We start from the raw sequence: 17384 nt of genomic DNA, 5'->3' as shown, positions 1-17384 counted from the left end.
AACCCTCTCTGGTTTACAATGATATTTGGATTCATTAAAGTGAACATCATTGCTGCGGACAACCTTTCTGGATTCAGGATCCCAAAGTCTGAACCCCATCTCACCAGAATTACCATAGCCTAGAAAGATGCACTTTCTACTCTTTGGCTCAAGTTTGTTCCTAAATTCCTTTGGAACGTGAGTATATGACTCACAGCCAAAGACTCTGAGATGCTTGTATGAGGGCACCTTGCCTGACCATACCATCTCTGGCACTGAATCCTTCTGCAAAACCTTGCTAGGAGATCTATTTACAAGATGAACGGCTGTTGATACAGCTTCAGCCCAAAACCCATTTGGCAGCTGTGCATTAGACAACATACTTCTGACCTTCTCTTGTATGGTCCTATTCATCCTCTCAGCAACACCATTTTGAGGAGGATTGTAAGGAGCAGTAAGTTCACGTTTTATACCTTTTGACTCACAAAAGTCCTGAAAGGCCTTTGAAACATACTCTCCACCATTGTCAGTGCGTAAGCATTTAAGCTTCTTGCCACTCTGATTCTCCACAAGTGTCACAAACGTTTTGAAAGCACTAAACGCTTCATCCTTGTGCTTGAGAAAGTAAACCCATACTTTCCTCGAGTAATCATCTATAAATGTCATAAAGTAAGAAGCTCCCCCTAGAGATAGGTTAGGCATAGGTCCACACAAATCACTATGAACAAGTGCCAACTATGTATCTCTTCTACTGCTTCTATGCTTATGTGGCTGCTGTGTTTACTTACCATACAGACAATGTTCATAGAATTCAAAATCATTAAATGAAAATCCAGGCAAATAACCAAAACGAGACAAGATTTCCATTCCCTTCTTGGACATATGTCCTAACCGGCTATGCCACAAAGAAACGTTCGGCTGCTCGGTTACATTGATTACATTTTTAGAGACATTTGATACATAAATCATGTAAAGTCCTCCAGACTTTACTCCATGTGCTACTGTCATAGAACCCTTGGATATCTTCCACATGTTCTGTCAAAAAGTGGTGACGTAGCCAGCATCATCAAGTAAACCTGTGCTGATCAAGCTCTTTGTAATTGCGGGAACATGTCTCACATTCTTCAGCGTGAAAGAAGAGCCATTCTGAAACTTCAATTGAACATCTCCAACATCTAAGATCTCACATGTCTGCCCATTTCCTAGCCGAACATGATCTTTAGTGGTCACATAAGAAGTAAACCACTCCTTGTTTGGAGACACATGAAGTGATGCCCCTGAGTCTATAATCCAGTCACTCAGTGCATTTCCATCAGATGCTGTAAGAAGAGCTGAGTCCATTGTATTCTTCAAGAAGTAGATGTCTCTTGACACTAGACTGTCATCCTCTGCAATAGTGTTTGTCACATTTATTTCTTGAATCTTCACTGAGGACTTGTTCTTCTCACCATGGTATTCAGTTTTCTCTTTGCCTTTTTCTGCTTTCCATTCTCTGCAGTCTCTTTTCATGTGACCCTTCTTGCCACAATGGTAGCATTCTATGTCACTCTTGCCTTTAGCACTGCGGGACTTGCTACGAGATTGATTCCTCTTTCCACCTTTGTACTTTTCTTTGGTCCTTCCCCTGACAACTAAGGTTGTTCCTTTGCCTTTGTCCATTGTCTTTCTATTGGTTTCTTCAGTAAGCAGACTTCCTTCTACACCTGCTATGTTCAAACCATCTGGAGGTGCAGAATTACTCAAAGCTGTGCGAAAAGTGTCCCAACTTTCCGGCAATGTGATCAACAGGAACATAGCTCTAACAGGTTCATCAAACTTGACACCTTGAGCTGACAACTGACTGTAGATTGTGTTGAATTCATTCAGATGATTGGACATAGGTGTCCCTTCTTTCATCTTCAAATCTAGCAGTGTAAAGAGCAGTGTCCTGTGATCCAGCCATAGCTACGCTTCACAGTGGTTTACTTTCCTGGGAAAAATTCGGCAGAGTTTCCCCTGTAAACTGACCTCTGAACCAATATCAACCTGTCAAATGAACCAAGAAAGCTTCAGATTCTGCATAAATTTTGGCATCTCCTTTGTAAAATGGCTCTGGTGTACAAAAAACAGACCAAAAAACACTGTCTCTCTGACACTGTAAGCTGCGGGTAAACCTGTCCTGCACCTGTACTGTCTCTCACTATCCTGTAAGCATAGACTGTGACAATGCCTCAATGGTAGTAAAGCAAAGATGCAATCCCAACTGTCTAACTCACAGTCAATACATCCTAGCTGCCTATCTAAGGGTGCTCGAGGGATCGCTCCAAGACCTGTATCACCGAAAGGATCTCAACATTCAAGAATCCCCCAGCTCAATAAAACCTCACTCGACCCTCAACAAAGGCTGCAGTAAATCTGACAGTACATAGACTTCCCACAAAGTCATACATCCACAAATTTCCCACTATATGCTGTAACCGCTGCGGCGGTTGTTTGCTGCGTGACTCACAGCCAGCAAACCCTCAACAGACATACATCATCTCTGACAATACATCCCATGTGGAAGTACCTGCAATGTCAGGATGAAATCTGGAATATCAAGCAGCAAACACAAGCTACCTGATGAACTAGTGGATGTTGCCTACAGTCTGTGTGTAGATGCGCCCGTGTCGTATGTGACATGCCTCCAAGAACTATGAGCCGTCCTTCGATGTGTAGACAGCCACAAATCAACACTCTGGGAGTGTCGTTATCCTCAGCACCTGCAGTCGTAGGCCGAAAACCCCAAATTTGCAGAGTCGGATCTGCACCCGCCGAGACCACGTAGTCAAAAATGGCCTGTGCAGACCTTTGTCGAAGCGGAACGGTGACCGAGATGACCTCAGAATGAAATTCTGAGTACACCAAATCCTTCGAACTTCCCCACAGATTTGGGGCCATGTCTTCGCCTGTCGAATTTCACTCCAATCTGAGCTGGTGACTCTAGCCTCCTGCAGTGCTGCCCCGAGCCTCGATCTGAGCTCTGATACCAGTTGAAGGAGTACGAGTGAAAGTGCGACACGAGAGAGAGTGCGAGAAGAAGAGCATGACGATATGGTGAACTCGCTCTACTGTAATGTGTAGAGCATAGTGAGTTATTATTAGGTTTTTACAAAAGAATATGTGTACATACCTGGCGGTCCGCCCACTTACCTGGGCGACCACATTGGGCTTTATACCCCAACAATATTTTCAAGCTCTCTCTCTCTCTCTCTCTCTCTTTCTCTCTCTAAGGGATAAGGAGGACACTTGTCCAAAGGCTACCGATGTACTTAAGTGCATGCTGCATGTGATTGGCTAGGGGGGAGAGGGGTCCAATAAGCTTGAAACATGTGTAAAAGCTACAACTCACCCCAAGCAAGCAGCAAGGGGGGTGCTGGGGGGATATACGCCACACACACACACACACACACACACACACACACACACACACACACACTCATTTTGTGGATTCATTCTCACTTGGTGAAAGTTGAGGAGCTCCACCTCGTTCTCCAAGCTTGTGAGAAGTGAGAGCCTACACCAACACTCTTGGCTATGGAATGAAAATCGAACCAAGAGCCATGCTTCAATGCTTAAGCTTTCCATCTTCTCCATCTTCATTACTATGCTATTATGTATGCTAGCAAGAAGAGTGATGATAAGTGAGGAACTATTTCTTTCTCCTATGGAATGTTTCTTCTTCCTCTTCCCTACCCTCATTCCCCGCTAGCTCTCTCCACCTTCGAAGGTGTTTGAGGCCTTGGGACTGAGGCTTGGGATAGTCAATGCTTTCTACAAAGTTTATGTTATGCTTGTGATGCATGAAGCTTTCCATCTTCATTGCATCACCTAGGTCACAAGGAACACAAATATTGTATTTTACCAAGTCTTTCTTGATGGGAGAAACTATAATACAAATGTCTATTGGAGGGGGGACCGGCTCCGTATGAATCCGGTCCTCAACTATTGTCATGTTCTCTAAAAACGCTCTCTCTCTTGAAAAAGTATTGTTCATGCCAAGTTAACTAAGTACCATGTTTATGTTGCTACTATCAATTAAGTTCACCCGCTATGCTCACAAAGTAATCTCACAAAAGTGCTTCACCTAATTTCCTAATTTCGCTACTCTGAAAGTTCATAGGCCATTTCCATTACAATACCCCCCCAGACATGTGTATATAGTTCTGTTGTAGTTTTCGTGACCTGGTAAATGATGGATCAAGAACTTGATACCTTGTTAGATCATGTCCCATGTCATGATGGCCCATCTATGGTCTTGTTTGGTGATTGCAACCATGAATTTAGCACACTAGGCTTTGGTGTGCATTGCAAGGTTGAGGATTGTAATACTACCTTCTTGCTCCATGGATCTAACAACACACTCCCATTTAGGCCAAGGCACTATATCAATGGTGTTAATTTTCCATCGGAATTTTTTCATGGGTTTCAAGAACTACTTCCAAGTGGCTTTTTCTATCTTGAGGAGAGGCCTCATGAAGAACAAATATGGAATCATAAACGAGTTGATCACCTTCACCTATTGTGTAAAGGAAAGAGCACATATTCCCACCTTTGTATCTTGCTCCGAACTTTGTCCATGGCCAATTGAAGACTTTTTTTTGTGAGATGTTTCCACCCCTAGTGGGGCTAGAAGATGACGAAAGACCTTACCTTTTGAGACAATCTCTCCAAACCATTTAGGAGGGCCAAATGAGTTGTTTTCTAATAGAGAAATCACTCTTGATTTCTCTACATTGCACTTAAAGCCAAAGGCTTTAGAAAATGTCTGAACAATCTCCAGAGTCTTTCACATCATCTTAGGGCTTGATTTTAGGAATAGCAGCGAGTCATCCGTGAATAGCTTTGCCAAGAGTTGTTTGTTACTTGATAGAGCCAACCCTTGAATTTCCCCTTTTGTAGCACTTGTCTCCAACATGGTGACCAAGGGATGGGGACCCATAACAAATTGCAGTGGGAAAGTGGGAAACCTTTTTTGGTCGACCTTTTGACTTTGAAGGCACCCACAATTTTGTTATTGAACAATAGCTTTGAGTGGATGTCTAGTGAATTATTTGACAAAACCAAGGACCAAGGCCCATCGCTTTCAAGACATCTTCAATGTGTGACCCAACAATGTGGTCATACGCTTTGTCTAGGTCTAGCTATAAGAGGCTACGTCTTAATGGTGAAGATTGCGTACTTGATGTTGACCATTATTGCCAGAATGTTATCAGCAGATATTGACTTTCCTTTGATAATCTGTGTTGGTGGGAGGTGATCATAGTATTCAAGAGGGGAGGATGCCTAAGGGAAAGTGCTTTGGCAATGATTTTTTATGCTACTATCATCATAGTGATGGGATGCTAGTGTTTCACATGAGAGAAACAAACTAGCTTTGGGATAGGTTTGATGAGGCCTCTTTTCACGCTTTTATCATCCGACACCGCTTCATGGGATTGACACTAGCATTTTCTACTTCCTAGTTTTATGTAGGACCACTATACAATCTTGCACTGAAACTCCCTTACACCTTACACCTTAAATATGCCCCTTTAGCAGGTAGTACAACAAATTGAACTTGTGCCCCTTAAAAATTTAGGTTGTACTCTGAAAATGTTTGTTCACATGATGTAATAGTGTTTGGGAAAGTTCTACCTCACCTTAGCGTTAAGCCGCTTCAAAATCTAGATTAACCGGATTGAAACTAGGGAAAAGGGGAAAAAACATTTGTTTGAAAGTACAAGAAAAGAGTTCAAAAATCTTGTAAATTTGGATATTAAAACTAGGGAAAAGGGAAAAAAATATTGGTTTAAAAGTACAAGAAAATAGTTCAAAAATCTTGTAAATTTAGATAGTTTTACTAGTACTTCCAATTTTCATGTGCAACTCGATAAAACATTTCCTTTTTAGGGGAAAAGACTTTGACCACACACTGACGGGATCAAAGCGATACCCGGACCTCGACGGCCTCAAAACGTCGGGAGTCGATGCACACATCAAGCCGATCACGATAAAGCAAACAGGGGGTACCACCTAGCTTTGAGCAGCTAGGACGCAGACAACGGTGATGTGAACACCGTAAACTTACACACACACACACACACACACACACACACACACACCACACACACACACACACACACACAGAGAGAGAGAGAGAGAGAGAGAGAGCATTGACAAATGATGAAAACCCTCGGAGATGTGAGGGAGAATTATTTCTTGCCGTATTTACAATGACCTTCCTTCCGGTGAGGTGACACACGGTGGTGATAGAGAGATAGGGAGAAGAGATGGTGAATCTACTTGGTGTGTTCTCTAAAGACGAATCGATGATATGAAACTTGCTACCAAGAATGTGTATGTGTGTGTGCATCGACCATTGGAGTCGAGAGGTGGACGTAGCTCCCTTCACATGGTGCAATTCCCAAAACAAACCATCACACAAGTCCCCTCCCTGTGATGCCAATAGTGTCAATTCCTCCCTCTAAAACTCTACCAAGTGCTGACCTCTCATGAACTTTCCCCCCCCCCCCCCCCCCCCCCCCCCCCTCCCCAATAGTGACCTCTCAGTGCCCTTTTATAGGTGTTGGCTGCTTTAGATTAGGGTAATCTGGCTTGATTGGGGTAAGCTAATCGGGGAGACAAAGTAAGGCGGTGGGCCCAGTATGGTTGACGCTTGCTTTGTCTTGGGAGTTATTAAAAATGAAAACCTCTAGGTGGGCCTTTGTGACCATCACCTAGAGAGAGGGAAATTACAAATTGGGAATTTACAAGGCTTGGGTGAAAACTGAAAAATGATGATAATAACCTACGGTTTACTGAAAATGGTGTCGTGGTTGCGTGATGCCGATGAATGGCAGCTTGCCGGTGCGTCGGTGTACGTACGTCTCTTCGGGGTCGGCTGGGGCATGCCTTCGGCGCCTTTGTTCTTTTTGTTGTCGGTGTCACATGATTTGGGTTGTCCTCCTTTGTTGTTGTCGTCCGTAGAATTCTTGGTTTTTTTTTGTATTTTTCTCATGTGTGTGCGTTTATGTGTGTGTGTGTGTGTGTGTGTGTGTACAGGTGTGTGAGTATATATGTGTAATAGTGTGTGATTATATGTATATGTGTGTGTCCGTATGCGTGTGTTGGAACGGGGGGGGTGTGTGGTTATTGTATATATATATATATAATTCCCCTTTTTTTTCTGTATTTTGGCAGTGCTGTGGGCGACGCAGAGGCGGAGGGGGGGTGAATGGGGTGAGAGAGAGGGGTGTGTGTGCTCGGGTGTGTGTGTTTGTGTGTGCGTGCATGTTGAGTGTGTGTGCATGTTGGCGCAGGTCGTGTGTGTGTGTGTGTGTGTGTGTGACATAGAGAGAGAGAGAGAGAGAGAGAGAGAGAGAGAGAGAGAGAGAGAGAGAGAGAGAGAGAGAGAGAGAGAGAGAGAGAGAGAGAGGGAATGGCGGTAGCTTGCTGTGCTCCACGCTAGGGGAAGATTGAGAGCAAGGGGGTGAATGGGGTGTGTGTGTGTGTGGTGTGTATCCCATAGCACCCGCGAGGGCCGGGTCCGGGGTGTGAGCGTGAGTGGGGGAAAAAGGTGGGGCTGCCTACCTACCGAAAATTGAGGGGGGGGTGTGTAGCATAGTCAACGGGAAAGTATGAGAGAGAGAGAGTATAGGGTCCCCCCCTAGGTTGGGTTCCCACCATGGGAATGAGAGAGGGAGAGAAAGAGTGAGGTGGTGAGGGGATAAGGGTGGGAGGGTAGAGAATAGAGAGAGAGAGTGAGTGGACAGAGGGAGAGAGAGTGTGGCTTCCCCTAAGGCTTGCGGGGCCACTCCTAAGGGAGAGAGAGAGAGAGAAACTTAGAGCTAGGTGAAGGTAGGGGAGGGGTGGAATATGAGGTGGTCCGCCACGGTTAGGAAGAAACAAGGGGGGGGTATAAGGCCGAAGGGAGTGTGGACGAGGGGGGGGGGGGGGGGGGGGGGGGGGGGGGGGGGGGGGGGGGGGTGGGGGGGGGGGGGTGGGGGGGTGGGTATAATGGGTAGCGGCCCGCGGCGGCTAGGGTGTGGATGAGCAGAGAGAGAGAGAGAGAGAGAGGGAGAATATTTGGAGAGAGAGAAAGGGTATATCATATATCTGTGGCGGCCCGCCGGAGGGTGTGACAGAGGCACCAATGTCTTATGCGCCTACCGGGCCGGGTGATGCAGCGGCAGAGTAGGAGAGAGAGAATATTGGTGGAGCCGAGCAGTAGGAGAGAGAGTGAGTCCGTCTTCTGGCAATAATGGAGGGTGTGTGGCCAAACTGGTGGTGCCCCGCTAGTGGTTAACCTTAGAGGGGGGGGGGTATGGTGAATGGTAAAGAGATTTTTTAGTTTTTTTTCTCTTTTGGAAATAAGACTTCCCTTCCTTAGGGTGTGGTTCTCACGGTCACGATTTCAAAAACCGACCATCATTAGCCCTCCCATCTGGCTAGAGGCATTCATGCTTCTAGCCCTTCCTCTACATCTTTAGTTGTGGAGTTAGAGGGTCCTCCCTCTTCTGGAATGTCTAGCATGAACTGTGGATCAAACCTAAGAAAATACCTTTTCAGCCTCCATCCATTGACTCTAGTCTTGTGAATTCTCCCATCTGCTTCCATCAGCTTATAGCTGCTGTTGTCATAGCTCCTTTTGAGAATGCATGGTCCTTCCCATCTGGGTTGAAATTTCTTGTCCTTCTTGGTGTCAAATCTGTTATCGTATCTCAACACTAACATACCCTTTTCCAGGCCCTTTTCTTTAAGCCCTTGATTGAAGGTGAGCCGACGTCGTTCTGCTTGCGCTGCATAGTGATTGATTGCTTCTTCCCTATCTAGTTGGAGCCTCTCCAGATCCAGGATGTGGTTTCGGAGAATTACAATTGGGCGTTGTATCTGGCTAGCCAAGACTCGTAAGCTGGCTATCTGTACCTCAATGGGTAGAATTGCCTCCTTCCCATAAACTAGATGGAAAGGGGTGAAACCTAATGATGTTCGGAACGTTTTTCGGTAGGCCCATAGAGCTGCCATGAGATGTTTATCCCAGTCTCCTGTGTGATTGTTCACCTGTTTTGTGATGATTTTGCAAATCATTCCGTTTACTTTTTCTACTAGGCCATTACACTGTGGATAGTATGGTGTGGAATGTCGGCGTGTGATGCCTAACTTTTTCATCAGTTCTCCCACCAGGTCGCCTCTGAAACCTGGTCCCCTATCTGCTCAAAAATGAACTTTGCTACCTCTTGGGCTGTAATGCGGGTGGTGGCTGTTGCTTCTGCCCATCGAGTCATGTAGTCTACACCCACTATAATGTACAATTTACCTGATTAGGCCCTTAGTAAAGGACCGATTGCATCTGTTCCACATTTCTCAAATGGACCATATGAGATGATAGGAGTTTGTGGCTCATAGGTTAATGTGCGATCACTGGCCACTTGACAAGCCTTGCATGTTTTACACCAATGGTGTACATCCCTGTTTAGACTAGGCCAAGAGTATCCTGCCTGTAGAATCTTCCTACTGGTGATATCTAGAGCAAAATGACCACCGCAGACGCCATCATGGCAATTTGAAATTACCTCTGTGATCTCACTAGAGGTTGGCACTCGCCTGAGAATCTGATCCTTGCCCTTACAATACAAGTGGTCGTTTACAAGGCGGTATCTGGTAGTCTTTCTTACTAGCCACTATTTCTGGCCTTTGGTGTACCCTTCCGGACATTCTCCTGTATCTAGAAAGTTAATGATATCAAGCATAGCATCACTACCTTGAAAGAGGGGTAGTTTCAGTTTGATTGCTCCTATGGGAACGTCCTGTATTCTTTCTTTGGCCAGAGCATCTGTCTCCTAATTTCCTGCTCTGGGGACATGAAATAGTTTCACTACTTCAAACCTCCTTAGAAGATCCTTAACTTGGCATAGTTGACCAAGTAAAACCTGATTTTTACAAACCCAAGTGCCGTTTATCTGCCTTATCAAAAGAAAAGCATCGCCAAACACATTTAGGCACTGAATTCCTTGTGAAATACACTGTTCCAACCCAAGAATCATGAGCTGCATACTCTGCTTCATTGTTGGAGTGGGAGTGTAATAACTGCCCTATGGAGAATACTCTTTCTTGTTGCTCATTGAAAATGATTATGCCAGCTGCTGCAGACTGGTCCACTGTTCTTTTGTATGATTCATCAAAGAATAGAGAGTGAGCTCTTTCTAGCTTAGGACTTTCTACCATTGGTGTTTCTTCTTTTGCCTCCGGATTGATCTTCAGCTTCTTCTCATAGTGGCGATGAGTGAGTATTCCCGCTAAACTAGCCCTGGTGGAGTTTTTCACTTGCATGGTGTAGTTGAACTCTTGTAATCTAACTTTCCATTTAGAGATCCTAGATGAGACATCCATGTGTCGCATTACATATGGAAAGACCTCCTCCATTGTCAGAATTACAAAGGGTCTAGGCAGAAGATAGGAGTGGAACTTTGTGGTAGCAAACATTAGTGCAAGAACCATGTGTTCTACTTTGGTAAATCCCTTTTCTGACGGGGTCATGACACGACTAGAGAAGTAAATAGGACGCATGAAAGAAGTTTGGGGGTCCTTTTGCATTAATATGGCTCCGAGTGTATCACTTCCTACACTAGGGTTCACATAAAATGGTCGTCTCACTTAGGGGGTGAAATGGTGGGAAGCTTAGCTAGGATTTGCTTCACCTCGGTAAATTGCTGCTCATTTTCTTCACTCCATGAGAAGACATCCCTCTGGGTGATTTGTTGTAGAGGGAGGACCACTTGAGATAGCAAGTGAATGAACCTGCTTAATTATCTTACCTTCTGAAGGAAAGAAACCAATTGCTTAGCTCTGGTGGGTGATGACAAAGATACCAGAGCTTGAATCTTGCTAGGGTCAGCCTCAATCCCTTTTGCTGAAATTACATGGCCAAGGAGAGTGACTTTGCTTTCACCAATGTGACACTTATCCACATTGAGCTGGCCACCCAAGGCTTGCAGCTTGGTTAAGTCATCATAGAATTTGCTTAAATGGAGGGCTCGTGAACTATAGATGCAAAAATCATCTATAAAAACCCGTATTGATGTTCCAAAGTAGGGTTGGAAAACAAAGGTCACATAGCGCTGAAATGTGGCCGGAGCGTTAGTGAGGCCAAAAGGCATCACTCTGTAAGCAAAGCATCCCCAAGGTGTGATGAAGGTTGTCTTCTTCTGATCTTCTTCCGCAATGCTAATATGGAAGTATCATGAGTAGCCATCGCACACTGTGTATCGCTCGTGACCCGCCACTTCATTGAGAATTTGATCTTGGAATGTGAGGGGAAAGTGATCCCTCTTTGTGGCTGCATTGAGAGGTTTATAGTCCACACAGACTCTCCACTTGCCATTCTTCTTTGGTGTGACTACTATTGGGGAGACCCATTGTGAGTCTTCGACAGGGTAGATGAAACCTGCCTGTAGCAAACTCCTCACTTCTTTAAGTAGTGCCTCTTGTTGGATTACTCCAAGTCTTCTGAGCCTTTGCACCACGGGCTTACTGCCTTCCTTGATTTTTATGTGGTGTTGTACTACTATGATTCTTGTGATCTTATCATAGCCATCAATGAACAGTGTAGTGAAATTACACAGCATGGAGACATATTCCTTCCTTTCTTCATCGGTTAACTCATTTGAGAGCATCCTTTGTAATTTACCTGCATCCTCTAAGGATTGCGTACCTGATGGTTCCTCTTGGTTTGTCGGGGGTGTTTAAGATTGTGTCAATCTTTTTGGGTCTTTAAGAATGACCCCCATCACTTCAATGCTACTGTCACTCCCGTTAGTGGTGGTTGTCTCTTCTCCTGAGGTAGACGAATAGTCGCTGGTGGACTCATCTTCTGAAGCCTCCAAGATCATGTTGCGTTGCTTCCTAGTCCTCATATCATAGAATATGGACTTCCCTTTAGCATCCTTCATCTGAATCATTCCGGTGCTCCAGTCTTGCTTAGCTTCCATAGCCATGAGCCAGGGTCTCCCAAGAATGATAGGATAGCCCTCCTCTTTGTGTGGCATGACAAAGATATCGAACTCCACTTCTGTATTGAATGCTTTTACTTGACCGCATTCAATGCCTACGCATTTCACTCTTACATTGTTTGCCATTTTGGCTTGGCAGGGTGTCAGCCTACTCACCTCTAGACCTAGATGGTGCATCATTTTTTCACTCATGACACATATTTGCGCGCCACCATCTATGTAGATGTTTGAGATTCGTTGCCCCTTGATGTGGGAATCCATAGTTGGTAGGATGTCGTCGAGATCCCTTCTAGAGATAGCCCCAGCTATCCTTGGTCTTGATTTCTTGGTACTCACCATTTTGTCCATCGCCTCCTCATTCTTGGTGCAAGGTGGATTAATTGGGGCCAAGTTATCTTTGGGCCTTGCATCAACACATCCTGAACTAAGTCATAGGGTTTAGCATACTCAACTAGTGAGAAATCCATGATGTCTATCTTCCGTCGCGGTTTAGCTGCTTGCTTGCTAGACTTGGCCTTCCCTTTCATTTTCTCTTCTCTTTGAGAGGCTTCCTCGTGCTTGGCACGCTTCACTCCCATAGCATCTACCTCTTCTACTTTTGCTTTCCCTTTGTGCTTCTCTCGAACTGATTCTTCTACCTTTGCCTTCCCTTTAGCCTCCAAGCTAATAACACTCACCGCTTGGTTTACAGTGGGGGTAGTGGTGGAATGAGAGGTTGTGGTGGTGGTTTTTGTTGTACAGGTGGTCAAAGGATCTGGACCGGTGGGATCGGCCTTGGTGGCTTGGGTGGTGGTGGTCTTGCCCTTGGCGGAGAGATCTAATTCTGTCTCCCCCCTCTATTGAAATTCTGCCTCCTTGGATGTGGACAGTAGTACATACCATGGCGGTCTTCCCCGCAATTGTAGTAGTGGTACTCTTGGTTTTCCTTCGTTGTCCTCTTCCTTGTTCTGGATTTCTAACATGTGCATGCCCTTGCTGTACCAGATGCACGGATAAACTCTCTAGTTGGATAGTGATGCGACTCAGCAGGTTTTGCTGCTCCTCTGATGCCTCTTGTGGTTGAGCTCTATGACTGGCTATTGCAGTCACTGGGGTTGGTCGGACCGAGCTCGTTTCCTCTGACTCATTTACTCTTGCTTGCATGCGCAACTTCTTGTCTTTAAGGCGGGCTACTTCTACTGCCAACTCATATGTTGCAGGAAACCTTCCCTTCACCTTCTCTCTAAGCGGTGACCCCACAGGCCAGCAATGAAACGGTCCTTCTGCAGGAAATTAGGCGCTCCTTCGTCTTCCTCCAGTGAGGCAACCCATCTCTCCCATAAGTCCACAAACTTGGACTCGTAGGTGGCATACTCTAGCAGACCTCCCTGCTTCAATTTCGTCAGTAGCTGCCATTGCTTCTTCGAGGTTGTGCCTCCAACAAACCTCTTTACAAAGGCATCCCATAACACATCCCATGCATTCTTGGTAGCCTGGGGCAATGCATTGTACCAGGACTTGGCCTCTACTTTCATCAGTAGAGGAAAGATTCGAAGTTGTGAAGCGTCATCATCCTTGTTGGAAACCACACAAGCGATGTCGAAATCATCCAGAAAGTCGGTGGTGAGATCTTCTCCCTTCTTTCCACTGAACGTGGGGAAGAAACACTTTCTATGGTAGTGACTCAGGAAATTACAATTTTTTTTCCTTTTCTTTTATATTATACTAACAACAGTAGCGGCTTTTTACAGAGTTGGATGGATAGATTAAAACAAGATAAAGATATAAACATTAAAGGAATGGTGGTAATCCAATATGGGGAGAATGATAGGGTTTGGGGAATTAAGGATTTCTCCTAGCACCGTCGCACCAAATAGGTACACGATCTTCAGTTGGTAGAAGATTTTCCTATCTACATAGATATTCACGTGCATATGCTGCAGGAAACTGAACGGGAATGCTGTCGGCCCGTTTTCCATCATGCATAGAGGGTGGAGTACTTACTTATACTCTTACCGTGCCAGTGTTGATGAGTGGGCACATCCACAGGAGGTCGTCGCCTTTCATGGGCTCTACCTTTCCTTCGTCGCTCAGCACGTACGGGGTGATGGCGACACGTCTGACGACTCCCAACCTTTTGGTTGGCAGCAACTGCAGATAATTACCGTAGTCGGCGTGTTGCATGAATTCCACTCCATTCAGCTGCAACTCGTCTCCAGCCCACTGGGTTTCACCCGTAGTGGAGAGCTTCTTCATGATAAGTTGTACAGGGAGAGGAGGAAGACCCTCTACCCATATTCCAAAATAGCAAGAGCAGTAGCCGAACCACTCTTCCTTAGGACATGGGAACCTTCTTACCACTTCTTCTTCAGGATTGTCAAAGTGGACAGGTAGTACTCACATGCATCATGCGAATCGGTAGGCGACCTTCCGCGGCTTAGCTTCGGATGACTTCCTCTTTGGCAAACTGGGTATGACCCGGATCTCTTAGCTTGAAGCAATTGCTTGGCCAGATGCTTCTCCCTTTGGGGTAATGTGTTTCCAGACTGGCTTAAATTTCCTTACCTTTGGCTCGAGCAGTCCCTTTAGGCCATTTTGGAGTAAAGGTTATAACTTTGATTGCAGTTTCCTTAGGGAAGAGAGGCCTTACCGTTTTCTTTCCTCCTTTGATGTGGATGACTTCTTCGCGATGAATGTTGATGTAGACGATTTCAGCCCCTTCTCTGCCTTTGTTGCTAGCACTCATTGACCGTGTGTTTTGGTTGACAACAGTGATAGCACTTTATAGACCTCCCACTTGATGCTCTCAATTTGTGGTTAGAAGGAGCAACACGAGATGGGGAGCTTACCTCTTGAATACTGACGACACTACAGCCTGGCAGTAGTACTTCAATGAAGGCGGCTAGTGCCTCCTTAGTCTCCTCCTCATCCTCCAGTTAGAAAATTCCTTCAGCCATTTGTCCATGATTGATGAGGTGCGTTACTTTCAGAATTGTAAACTGAAGGTTTCTTAGAAGTCCTCCTCAGTGGGGGCACCAAATGACGGGTGCAAAGCAATACCCGGACCCCGACGGCCTCTAAAACACCGGGAGCCGATGCACGCCTCGAGCTGGTCACGATAAAGCGAACAGGGGGTACCACCTAGCTTTGAGCGGCTAGGACACAGACAACAGTGATGTGAACACCGTAAACTTACACACACACACACACACACACACACACACACACACAGAGCATTGACAAATGATGAAAACCCTCAGAGGTGTGAGGGAGAATTATTTCTTGCCGTATTTACAATCACCTTCCTTCCGATGAGGTGACACACCGTGGTGATAGAGAGATAGGGAGAAGAGATGGTGAATCTACTTGGTGTGTTCTCTAAAGATGACTCGATGATATGAAACTTGCTACCAAGAATGTGTATGTGTGTATGCATCGACCATTGGAGTCGAGAGGTGGACGTAGCTCCCTTCACATGGTGCAATTCCCAAAACAAACCATCACACAAGTCCCCTCCCCGTGATGCCAATAGTGTCAATTCCTCCGACTAAAACTCTACCAAGTGCTAACCTCTCATGAACCCCCCCCCCCCCCCCCCCCCCCCCCCTCGATAGTGACCTCTCTGTGCCCTTTTATAGGTGTTGGCTGCTTTAGATTAGGGTAATCTGGCTTGATTAGGGTAAGCTAATCGGGGAGACAAAGCAAGGCGGTGGGCCCAATGTGGTTGATCCTTGCTTTGTCTTGGGAGTTATTAAAAATGAAAACCTCTAGGTGGGCTTTTGTGACCATCACCTAGAGAGAGGGAAATTACAAATTGGGAATTTACAAGCCTTGGGTGAAAACTGAAAAATGATGATAATAACCTACTGAAAATGGTGTTGTATTTGTGTGATGCCGGTGAATGGCAGCTTGCCGGTGTGTCGGTGTAGCGCGTACGTCTCTTTGAGGTCGGCCGAGGCATGCCTTCGACGCCTTTGTTCTTTTTGTTGTCGGTGTCGCGTGATTTGGGTTGTCCTCCTTTGTTGTCGTCGTTGTAGTCGTAGAATTCTTTGTTTTTTTTGTATTTTTCTCATGTGTGTGCATTTATATGTGTGTGTGTATATATGTGTGTGCATTTATACGTGTGTATGTACATGTGTGTGAGTATATATGTGTAATAGTGTGTGATTATATGTATATGTGTGTGTGCGTATGCGTGCGTGGGAACGGGGTGTGTGTGGTTATTGTGTGTGTGTGTATATATATATATATATATATTCCCTTTTTTTTGTTTTTTGGTAGTGCTGTGGGCGACGCAAAGGCGGAGGGGGGGTGAATGGGGTGAGAGAGAGGGGTGTGTGTGCTCTGGTCTGTGTACATGTTGAGTGTGTGTGCATGCTGGCGCAGGCCACGTGAGAGAGAGAGAGAGAGAGAGAGAGAGAGAGAGAGAGAGAGAGAGAGAGAGGGAATGGCGGCAGTCTGCTGTGCTCCGTGCTAGGGGAAGAGGGAGAGCAAGGGGGTGAATGGGGTGTGTGTGTGTGGTGTGTATGCCACAGCGTGCGTGAGGGTCAGGTTCGGGGTGTGAGCGTGAGCGGGGGGGAAAAGGCGGGGCCATCTGCTACCGAAAATCGAGGGGGGGGGGTGTGTAGTGTAGTCAATGGGAAATTATGAGAGAGAGAGAGAGTATAGGGTCCCCCTTAGGGCAGGTTCTCACCATGGGAATGAGAGAGGGAGAGAAAGAGTGAGGTGGTGAGGGGATAAGGGTGGGAGGGTAGAGAATAGAGAGAGAGAGAGAGAGAGAGAGAGAGAGAGAGAGAGAGAGAGAGAGAGAGAGAGAGAGAGAGAGAGAGAGAGAGAGAGAGAGAGAGAGAGAGTGGATAGAGGGAGAGAGAGTGTGGCTTTCCCTAAGGCTTGCGGGGCCGCTCCTAAGGGAGGGAGAGAAAAATTAGAGCTAGGTGAAGGTAGGGGAGGGGTGGAATATGAGGTGGTCCGCCACGGTTAGGAAGAAACAAGGGGGGGGTATAAGGCCGAAGGGAGTGTGGACGAGGGGGTGGTGGTGGTGGGTATAATGTAGCGGCCCGTCGCGGCTGGGGTGTGGACGAGCAAAGAGAGAGAGAGGGAGAATATTTGGAAGAGAGAGAAAGGGTATATTAAATATCTGTGGTGGCCCGCTGGAGGGTGTGAAAGAGGCACCAATGTCTTATGCGCCTACCAGGCCGGGTGATGCAGCAGCAGAGTAGGAGAGAGAGAATATTGGTGTTGCCGAGCAGTAGGAGAGAGAGTGAGTCCGTCTTCTGACGATAATGGAGGGTGTGTGGCCAAACTGGTGGTGCCCCGCTAGTGGTTAACCTTAGAGGGGAGGGTATGGTGAATGGTAAAGAGATTTTTCTAGGCATGTGCTCAGTCTTATTCTAGGCATCAGATTCTCTCTAGCCATGT

This window comes from Adiantum capillus-veneris, chromosome 22, assembly GCF_014529385.1.
Source record: "Adiantum capillus-veneris isolate H3 chromosome 22, ASM1452938v2, whole genome shotgun sequence".
Classification (NCBI taxonomy): domain Eukaryota; kingdom Viridiplantae; phylum Streptophyta; class Polypodiopsida; order Polypodiales; family Pteridaceae; genus Adiantum; species Adiantum capillus-veneris.
The sequence above is the reverse complement of the archived record's forward strand: the minus strand, read 5'-3'. Positions refer to the sequence as shown.